This window comes from Suncus etruscus, chromosome X (assembly GCF_024139225.1).
Source record: "Suncus etruscus isolate mSunEtr1 chromosome X, mSunEtr1.pri.cur, whole genome shotgun sequence".
NCBI lineage: Eukaryota > Metazoa > Chordata > Mammalia > Eulipotyphla > Soricidae > Suncus > Suncus etruscus.
In genome coordinates, this window is record NC_064868.1 from 38,245,493 (window position 1) to 38,254,523 (window position 9,031).

Genomic DNA, 9,031 nt, shown 5'->3' on the forward strand with positions numbered 1-9,031 from the left:
AATAACAAAAATAACCAGTGTTGTCATGGCTGTGGGTAAAAGATTCTCAGTCACTACTGGTGAGAATGTTAACTGGTGTAACCTTTTTCTTTTAAATTAAGGTTCTATAGCTTATTGATACTGTTATTGTTGGTTTCCCACACATATAATTATAATGCCACACTCATTACATGTATGCCTAGTTCGACCTTTTTGGAAAATCTGAATGGACATTCATTCAAATTAAGAATTAAGCTTCCATATGACCTAGAAATTCCACTTTGGCATATCTATGCCAATCATTCAAAAATTCCATTTCAAAATTGCAGACAAATGAAATAGAATTGAGAGTCCCGAGTTGAACTCCAGGTTTATAGACAGTTCATCTACAAGAAAGGTCTGGCATCTATCTCCAAAACATAAAAATATTAATTTTAAAGAGTATATTCACAATTCTATTTATCACTATTTATATATATTTATATATATTTATATATTTTTATATATTTATATATAATATATTATATTTATGTATTTATCACTATTTATCTATTATCCAAATGCCTAACTAAAAACCATGGATCAAGAAGTTGTGAGATATATATCTATACTTATATATATTGAAATCTATATGTATCTATATAGATTTTGATATTAGTATATAGATAGATATAGATATATATCTCACAACTTTTGATCCATGATTTTTAGGTATATATATATATATACACACACACCATGGAATACTATGCTTCTCTAAGAAAAAAAAATTATGCCATTTTACAATATAGATGGAACTAGAGGATATGCTGAGTGAAATCGTTCTAAAGGAAAGGGGTGTGTATATGATATGGAACTTAAATATACAGAGAAAAGTAGCAACAAAGTGTCAAACGCAACACAATGGGAGAACTTATTTATGGAACTGAGTTTGTGGGCTGAGGGTTGAAAACGAAGAACATTGGAGTCCTTGGAACATGGAGGTAGATACATTACTGATGGGTGTGGTTTTAGAATTATGCACACATAAAAACTCTAATACTATTGTAAATCTTAGTTCCCCAATCAATAAAATTTTAACAACTGTTCCAAAAAGATATTTACACTTCTACATTCATTGAAGCACTATTCACAATACACAAAATGTGAAAACAACCCAAGTGACCAAGAACAGATCAGATGACTGCATAAAGGAACTCTTATGTACATACACACAATAGAATACTTCTCAGCTATAAGAAAAAATTAAACCAGGGCCAGAGATAGTGCAGGTACTTCTCTTGCATAATGTCAACATGGTTTATATCTCTCACATCCTTGGATAGATCCAAGAGCTACTCTGAGCACTACAAGGTGTGACTCAAAAACAAAACAACAAAAACACCAAACAAGAAAAAAAATAGGGAAATCATGTTACATTTTTCACCACATGGATGCAATAAGAGGATATTATGATGAGCAAAATCAGATACAAAATTATCTGTCTCATGTGTGGGATAAAAAGAAGCATAGTGTGGGAATAATACATATGCAAAGGCTGTTATACCTGAGAAGCTGTCTTCAAAACTGAGTTTACCAATGAATGGAAGAATTTGTAGACTCCTCAGACAATGGTAGCAAGAATCAGACACTGATGGAGAGTGGGGCTCGAACATTCTATGCATGGAACACAATAATTAATGACTTAAATAAAATTTAAGTATTGATATGATTTAGTAATATGTTAACATCTCATTCCTAGTAATTTATTAGGGACTCTACTATAGGTTGTTTTCTTTTTTTTTCTTTTTCTGTAAATTAGGATAATTATGCACAGATAAAATCCAGATTCTATGAAAAAATTGTTTTTGGGTCACACCAGATTACACTCAGGAGTTACTCCTGGCTATGCTCTCAGTAATTACTCCTAATGGGCCCTGGGGATCATATGGTATGCCATGGATTGCACCTGGGTTAGCCACGTGCAACACAAGTATCCTATCTATACTATATCTACTATATCCTATCCTATACTATAGCTACACACACCCTATAAAAATTTAAAACTCTCATGACATCTAAGTGTCATTACACTCAGTATTTAAAATATGTTCTTATAAATCTTAAATCTAAAAATTCAAACAGCATGTTTGCTACCTTGTCATCCTGGCACTAATTCTGAGCTACTTATTCTATAGAGTAATTCAGAAATTACATATTCAATTTAGTAAGTATCAAGATTCTTTCAAGGTGTCTCCTGTAACTGGTGTAGAAGAATTCCCCTGTACACCTGTTGTCAAATACTTCAATGTTGTTGAATTTCTGTGGTTATCTGTAATCCAGTCATGTTGAAGCAGATACTATGAAAACTATCCTGAGATCTAATCTACAGTATTTTGCCGACTCATCCAGAGGGACCTATTTACCAGAAATAAAGACAATAAATCACTCTCTTCCAACAAAACAAGCAAAATTTCCTTTGTTGTCTAGAATTATAAGTTTTGTTGTTCATTTATTTTTGTTTTTAGACCACACCAAGACCTGCTCAGGGTTTATTTCTGGCTCTGTGCTCAGGGATCACTTCATTTGGGAGATGGGATGCTACAAATCAAACATAGGTTAATCTTATGAAGACCAAGAAGTCTTCCTGGTCACTGTACTGTCTGTCCCATAAACATAAAGTATGAAATAATTCTGGGTGGATCTTTTGTTGTGAGGAGTTAGAGATTGGTAATAGAATTTCAGATTGTTTCAGATAAAATTATTCCTCCACTTTTCGTTAGGAACTGGGCTAAGGGGCTTGAGAAGAGCACTGCAGCTCCATTTCTCTTTGTGGCCACACACTTTTTCTAACTAATGAACCCACTAAAATACGGAGAAAAACATCACACTACAAGCTTGACAATGTGGACACAATGCAGGCAAATACCGTGCACAGAGAACTAAGATGGCAGCTTTTAAGATACGGAAAGTGCCAACCACCTAGTTAACCTCTCAGATAAAGAGATTGGAGAAGAATATGGAGGATACTCATAGAAATCAAAGAAATCATAGATCAAGCTGAGCAAAACACAAAGATAAAAATCAGAAAACTCGAGGCCGGTGAGGTGGCACTAGAGGTAAGGTGTCTGCCTTGCAAGTGCTAGCCAAGGTAGGACCGCGGTTTGATCCCCTGGTGTCCCATATGGTCCCCCCAAGCCAGGGGCTATTTCTGAGCACTTAGCCAGGAGTAACCCCTGAGCATCAAACGGGTGTGGCCCCAAAAATAAAAAAAATCAGAAAACTCCAAAATGAAATAACAGGACTGAAAAACTCAGTAGATGAATTGAAAACCTCAATGAAAAGCCTCTCCAACAGAGTAACAGCAGCCAAGAACACAATCAGTGAGTTGGAAAATGAAATGAATAACAACTTCATACAGCAGAAGAGATTGGAAAAGAACCTTAAAGCAAATGATGAGACAATGGAAAAAGTACTTAAAGAATGTGAACAAATGAAAATAGAAGACTTTAATAAAACTCAACAGAAGCAAAGTAAGAATCATTGGAGTCCCAGAGGCCCAGGAATGGGATCCCCAGGAAGAATCAACAGTCAAAAACATCATTACAGAGAAACTCCCAGAGCTAAAGACTGCATGCAACCAAATCCTGCATGCCTGAAGAGTATTAGATAAAAGAGACCTGAAGAAAAGCACCCCAAGACACATCCTAGTCACAATGACGAATTCCACAGATAGGGGTAGAATACTGGAAGCAGCAAGATTAAAAAGATAAATTACATTCAAAGGAGCATCCTTAAGATTTACAGCAGACATGTTACAAGAAAACCTTAAGTCCATACAACAGTAGTGGTATATTGTGATAAGACTGAATGATATGAATGCTTGGCCTTGAATACTGCACCCTACCAGACTCATGTTCAGGTTTTCAGGAAGTATACATAGCTGCATGGATAAACAACAGCTCAGAAAATTTACAGGTGCAAAATCAGCCTTAAAGGAAAAATGGAAAGGTCTACTTGAAGAGAAGACAGACGAAAATACACACCAAACTTCTACACAAAGATGACATTAAAACTCATGACAATTATCTCTTTCAATCTCAATGGACTAAATGCAACAGTTAAGAGACACACAGTGGCAAAATGGATCAAAATATTAATCCAACATTATGTTGCCTACAAGAAACACATCTGAATATTCAGAACAAACATAGATTCAAAGTCAAAAGTTGGGGGGAAATCACGCAAGTAAACAACTCCCTCTAAAAAGCTGGAAAGGCCATATTAATATAAGATGACATGAACTTTAGACTCAGAAAAGGAAAAAGGGAAAAAGATGTACATTTTCTAATAATCAAGAGATATGTACAATAGGAAGAAATCACACCCCTAAACATATATGCACCCAAAGAGGGACCATCAAATTATTTAACACAATTGTTGACAAATCTGAAAGAAGTCATCAATAGTGACACTATACTAACGGGAGATTATAACACTACACTGTCACCCCTTGATAGGTCAAAAAAGCGAAACCAAAAAATATATACTAGCACTGAAAACAAAAATGGAAGAAAGTGGGTTAGTAGATATATATACGCCATCCCCAGAAAACTGATTACACATTCTTCTTAAATGCACACAGTTCATTCTCCAGGATAAACCATATGGGCTATCCCATAAAACATATCTCCATAAAGTTAAGAGGATAGGAATTTTACAGAATACCTTCTTAGATCACAAGACACTGAAATTTTAAGTGAACGACAAAGAAATAAGAAGAAAAACTTTAACACTTGGCAATTAAACAGCTTAATACTAAACAACCAGTGAGACATGAATGAAATCAAAGAGGAAATAAAAATATTCCCAGAAACAAATTACACTGAAGATACAAATTGTCAGAATTTATAGGACACATCAAAAGTGGTACTAAGAGTAAATTTATAGCTTTGCAAGCACACATTAGGAAAGAAGGGTTCTACAAAATTAGAAAATGATCAACAAAAGGAAACCAAAATAGGTATGCAGAAGGAAAAAAATAAAGTGTAGAGCAGAAATTAGTGAAATGGAAATCCAAAAAAAGGGGGAAAGATTAATGAAAGCAAAAGCTGGTTCTTTGTAAAACTAAATAAAATAAATAAACCACTAGCAAAATTAACGAAGAAAAGGAGAGACCAAAACTTAATAAACCAGATTAGAGGGACCTGAGAGATAGCATGGAGGTAGGGCATTTTCATTGCAGGCAGAAGGACGGGATTCGAATCCAGACATCACATGGTCCCCCGAGCCTGCCAAGAGTGATTTCTGAACTTATAGCCAGGAGTAACCCCTGAGCGCTGCCAGGGTTACAAAAATAAATAAATAAATAGATAGATAGATAGATAGATAGATAGATAGATAGATAGATAGATAGATAGATAGATAAAAATAAACTGGATTAGAAATGAAAGAGGGAAGATCACTACAGATACTGCAGAGATTTAAAGGGTAATAAGAGACTACTTTGGAAAACTCTATGCCACAAAACATAAGAACCTGGAAGAAATGGATAAATTCCTGGACTCTTATAATCTTCCATGGTGAATCAGGATGATCTAGCATATCTAAACAGACCCATAAGTACAGAGGAAATTTAGACGGTAATCAAAAGTCTTTCCAAAAACAAAAGCCCAGGCCCAAATGAATTCACTAACGAATTCTTTTAAGCTTTTTAAGAGGAACTACTACCAATCCTTTTCAGGCTCTTTCATGAAATTTAAGAATCAGGAACACTTCCAAATAAGTTTTATGAAGCTAACATCACCTTTATACCAAAACCAGACAGAGATGCTACAAAAACGAAAATTACAGACCAGTATCCCTGATGAACACAAAAACAAAGATCCTCAACAAAATCCTCGCAAATACAATGCCTCATCAAGAAGGTCATTCACCATGACCAAGTAGGTTTCATACCAGCAATGCACAGAAAGTTTAACATACGTAAATCAATCAACATAATACACCATATCAACAAAAATATAAAAACCATATGATCACATTAGTAGATGCAGAGAAAGCATTCAATAATATCCCAAACCCATTCTTGTTAAAATCTCTCAACAAAATGGATTGGAAAGAACCTTTCTCAATATAGTCAAGTCCATCTACCACAAGCCAATGGCAAATATTATTCTCAATAGAGACAAAATAAAAGCCTTTTCTCTAAAATCTGGTACAAGAGAAAGCTGCCCTTGCTCAATTTTTCAACATATTGCTGGAAGTTCTTGCCTCAGCTACTAGGCAAGAAATATATATCAAGGGTATCCAGATAGGAAAGGAAAAAGTCAAACTCGCACTCTTTGCAGATAATATAATACTGTATATAAAAATCTATAAAGACTACTAAAAACTTCTAGAAACAATAGATTCATATAGAAAAAATTGACAGGCTACAAAATTAACATGCAAAATATCCATTTATCCTTATACACCAGTAATGATAGATGAGAAATTTACATTAAAGAACAAAACACTTTCATTCACATTAATGTCCCATAAATTCAAATATTGTGGAGTCAACTTAAATAAAGGTGTGAAGGACCTTTACAAAGAAACTACAAAACCCTGCTCAAGAAATAAAGAGAACACAAGAAATTGGAGACACATACCCTGCTCATGAATTGGTAAAATTAACATCATTGAAATGGCAATACTGTCCAAAGCTTTGTACAGATTCAATGCAATCCCTTTAAGGATACCCATGCCGTTTTTCAAAGAAGTGGGTCAAACATTTTTAAAACTCATTTGGAACAATAAACACCACAAATAGCTAGAGCAATGTTTGGGGAAAGGAATAGGGTAGGCATCAGTATCCTCAACTATTAAACTGTCATGGTCATCAAAAATCAACTGTGAGGGAGCTGGAGAGATAGCATGGAGGTAAGGCGTTTTCCTTGCATGCAGAATGTCAGTGGTTCAAATACCAGTGTCCCATACATTCCCCTAGCCTGCCAGGAGCAATTTCTGAATGTAGAGCCAGGAGTAACCCCTGAGCGCTATCGGGTGTGACCCAAAATCAAACAAAAGAAATCAACTGTGCATTGTACTTGAGATATCTCTGACATGCTCTTCCTAGCCTTGCATGTCTCAGGAGAAAAGGAAATTTTCTCCTGAGAGTAGAAAAAAATAGAAATTTTGATTTCAATTATACCCTTAAACATGGATGGACTGACACAATGTTATGCTAAGTGAAATAAACCAAGTGAAGATTATAAATGAAGACAAAATCAGACTATATAGGTAAAATGATGGTCAAAAGGGGAGGAGATAAGGATGTGGGTAAATCAAGCAAAAGGGGTCAGTATATGGTGGAAGCTGAAAACTATTTTAATAGTGATACTAGTATAATTCATAGATGATAAATTGCAATATTGTACATGTGAAACTTATATAAAATAATAAACTAAACTTGTTTGAATAAGTATATACACTGTCATACCAGTGAGATATAGAAAGCATTCATTACAAATAAAATATTTTCTTTACATATCCTTACTTTTTATTGCATTCAGCATGTGATGTACTTTACTTTTGGAATACTGTGATATAATTCAAGTTGTCATCAGAGTAAGATGAACATTAGAAGGGTAAAGCCATCATGCTATATTCATTATGACAGTAAACTGGAGAGTTGTCTGGCATATATACTTTTAGAGAGATATATGGATAGACAGAATGAATCAGTGAATATATTCTGAAACTCCAAATTTACTTTAAGACACTTTAAAGATATGAATATTAATTACCTGGAATATATAATGATGTAAATAAATATCCACATAAATGTCAGTCACAGTTACTATGTTGCAAACTTTTGTATCCTGTAGCCAGAAGAAAAAATCCCTTTATAATCAATAGACTGTAACATTGCATTAGACCAAATAATTTTAATAATTTTGTAGATGGTATTTATAAGTATGTAGGGTAAATATATAAGATATGTAAATACTTCCCAAATACATTAAAACTAATAAAGTTAGTATTTGGTTGTATTTTTCTCTACAATCTATAGCTCTGAGTTGAACATATTTTTATCTTTTGATGCAAATTTTCTATATGATATAGTGCAATTGTCTTAAATGTACTTTCCTATGAGCTTTCAAAAATGATAAAAATCGTGCTCGCTTCGGCAGCACATATACTAAAATTGGAACAATACAGATAAGATTAGCATGGCCCCTGCGCAAGGATGACACGCAAATTCGTGAAGCGTTCCACATTTTTAATAAAAAATGATAAAAATCTAGGACACAAATACAGTGTTACCATTACCCATGAACATATCTGAACCCCTGTAATATTTCTTTTCTTTTCTTTTCTTTTTTTTTTTTTTTGGTTTTTGGACCACACCCAGCATTGCTCAGGGGTTACTCCTGGCTGTCTGCTCAGAAATAGCTCCTGGCAGGCACGGGGGACCATATGGGACACCGGGATTCGAACCAACCACCTTTGGTCCTGGATCGGCTGCTTGCAAGGCAAACGCCGCTGTGCTATCTCTCCGGGCCCTTGTAATATTTCTTAATCAATATCCTAACACCCCACCTTAATCTTTTATCCCAGGATAGATGAATTTTGCCTTCGTTAGAAATGATTAAGTAGGGCCCGGAGAGATAGCACAGCGGCGTTTGCCTTGCAAGCAGCCGATCCAGGACCAAAGGTGGTTGGTTCGAATCCCGGTGTCCCATATGGTCCCCCGTGCCTGCCAGGAGCTGTTTCTGAGCAGACAGCCAGGAGTAACCCCTGAGCACCACCGGGTGTGGCCCAAAAAACAAAAAAAGAAAATAATTAAGTAAAGGATCCTGAAGGATAATACAAGAATTGCCTTTCATGTGGCTGACCTCAGTTCTCTCAACAGTATTGTATGCCCCCACTCCATGATAGACCAGAGAGTAGTCCCTTAGAGATAGATATTAAGTGGGCCCAAAAATTCCTCCCACCAAGAAAAAAAAATGTCCGGGGCTGGAGAGATAGCACAGCTATAGGGCATTTGCTTTGCATGCAGCCAATCCAAGGACGATGGTAGTTCTAA

The 9,031-nt window shown here is 35.3% G+C and overlaps 1 non-coding gene across 1 annotated transcript; it reads left to right on the plus strand.

Annotated features, from left to right (window-relative positions):
- The first annotated feature begins 8,119 nt into the window (after positions 1-8,119).
- Positions 8,120-8,226, plus strand: LOC126000140 (U6 spliceosomal RNA). The gene has a single exon (XR_007492504.1). It is a non-coding gene; the product is annotated as a U6 spliceosomal RNA (small nuclear RNA).
- Positions 8,227-9,031: the final 805 nt, after the last annotated feature.